Genomic DNA, 2,500 nt, shown 5'->3' with positions numbered 1-2,500 from the left:
GAACTACAGGTCTATTAGAACTACAGGTCTATTAGAACTACAGGTCTATTAGAACTACAGGTCCATTAGAACTACAGGTCTATTATAACTACAGGTGAATTAGAACTACAGGTCCATTAGAACTACAGGTGAATTAGAACTACAGGTGAATTAGAACTACAGTACTAGTCTGTTAGAACTACAGGTCTATTAGAACTACAGGTCTATTAGAACTACAGGTATATTAGAACTACAGGTCTATTAGAACTACATGTCCATTAGAACTACAGGTCTATTATAACTACAGGTAAATTAGAACTACAGGTCTATTAGAACTACAGGTGAATTAGAACTACAGGTGAATTAGAACTACAGGTGAATTAGAACTACAGTACTAGTCTGTTAGAACTACAGGTGAATTAGAACTACAGTACTAGTCTGTTAGAACTACAGGTCTATTAGAACTACAGTACTAGTCTGTTAGAACTACAGGTGAATTAGAGCTACAGGTCTATTAGAACTACAGGTGAATTAGAACTACAGGTGAATTAGAACTACAGGTCTATTAGAACTACAGGTCTATTAGAACTACAGGTGAATTAGAACTACAGGTCTATTAGAACTACAGGTCTATTAGAACTACAGGTCTATTAGAACTACAGGTGAATTAGAACTACAGGTGAATTAGAACTACAGTACTAGTCTGTTAGAACTACAGGTCTATTAGAACTACAGGTCTATTAGAACTACAGGTCTATTAGAACTACAGGTCTATTAGAACTACAGGTCCATTAGAACTACAGATCTATTATAACTACAGGTGAATTAGAACTACAGGTCCATTAGAACTACAGGTGAATTAGAACTACAGGTTAATTAGAACTACAGAACAGGAAAAGATAAGTTGTTTATATATGTTGCTCTGCTCTGAAGGCCACCATATAGGCAACAAAATATATGTTTTTTTCAATGCCTACATGTCATATTGTTTTGCCAAACTTGCTGCACCATCTGTCCACTAGAGGGCCACAACAGCCACATCCCTGAACACCATCTGCCCACTAGAGGGCCACAACAGGCCACATCCCTGTACACCATCTGTCCACTAGAGGGCCACAACAGGCCACATCCCTGAACACCATCTGCCCACTAGAGGGCCACAACAGGCCACATCCCTGTACACCATCTGTCCACTAGAGGGCCACAACAGGCCACATCCCTGATCACCATCTGCCCACTAGAGGGCCACAACAGGCCACATCCCTGTACACCATCTGCCCACTAGAGGGCCACAACAGGCCACATCCCTGATCACCATCTGCCCACTAGAGGGCCACAACAGGCCACATCCCTGATCACCATCTGCCCACTAGAGGGCCACAACAGGCCACATCCCTGATCACCATCTGCCCACTAGAGGGCCACAACAGGCCACATCCCTGTACACCATCTGCCCACTAGAGGGCCACAACAGGCCACATCCCTGATCACCATCTGCCCACTAGAGGGCCACAACAGGCCACATCCCTGTACACCATCTGCCCACTAGAGGGCCACAACAGGCCACATCCCTGATCACCATCTGCCCACTAGAGGGCCACAACAGGCCACATCCCTGATCACCATCTGCCCACTAGAGGGCCACAACAGGCCACATCCCTGTACACCATCTGCCCACTAGAGGGCCACAACAGGCCACATCCCTGATCACCATCTGCCCACTAGAGGGCCACAACAGGCCACATCCCTGATCACCATCTGCCCACTAGAGGGCCACAACAGGCCACATCCCTGTACACCATCTGCCCACTAGAGGGCCACAACAGGCCACATCCCTGAACACCATCTGTCCACTAGAGGGCCACAACAGGCCACATCCCTGAACACCATCTGTCCACTAGAGGGCCACAACAGGCCACATCCCTGTACACCATCTGTCCACTAGAGGGCCACAACAGGCCACATCCCTGTACACCATCTGCCCACTAGAGGGCCACAACAGGCCACATCCCTGTACACCATCTGCCCACTAGAGGGCCACAACAGGCCACATCCCTGTACACCATCTGCCCACTAGAGGGCCACAACAGGCCACATCCCTGTACACCATCTGCCCACTAGAGGGCCACAACAGGCCACATCCCTGTACACCATCTGTCCACTAGAGGGCCACAACAGGCCACATCCCTGTACACCATCTGCCCACTAGAGGGCCACAACAGGCCACATCCCTGTACACCATCTGTCCACTAGAGGGCCACATCCCTGTACACCATCTGTCCACTAGAGGGCCACAACAGGCCACATCCCTGTACACCATCTGTCCACTAGAGGGCCACATCCCTGTACACCATCTGCCCACTAGAGGGCCACAACAGGCCACATCCCTGTACACCATCTGTCCACTAGAGGGCCACATCCCTGTACACCATCTGTCCACTAGAGGGCCACAACAGGCCACATCCCTGTACACCATCTGTCCACTAGAGGGCCACAACAGGCCACATCCCTGTACACCATC

General features: G+C 49.1%; 1 protein-coding gene across 1 annotated transcript in view; it reads left to right on the top strand.

Moving 5' to 3' along the window:
* Nucleotides 1-2,500, top strand: part of LOC139379525 (sodium/hydrogen exchanger 9B2-like) — a 33,718-nt gene that overhangs the window by 28,081 nt on the left and 3,137 nt on the right. The gene's annotated exons all lie outside the window — the stretch shown is intronic.

Source organism: Oncorhynchus clarkii, chromosome 21 (genome assembly GCF_045791955.1).
Source record: "Oncorhynchus clarkii lewisi isolate Uvic-CL-2024 chromosome 21, UVic_Ocla_1.0, whole genome shotgun sequence".
Classification (NCBI taxonomy): Eukaryota; Metazoa; Chordata; class Actinopteri; order Salmoniformes; family Salmonidae; genus Oncorhynchus; species Oncorhynchus clarkii.
Note: the sequence above shows the minus strand (reverse complement) of the source record. Positions and strands in the feature narration are given on the sequence as shown.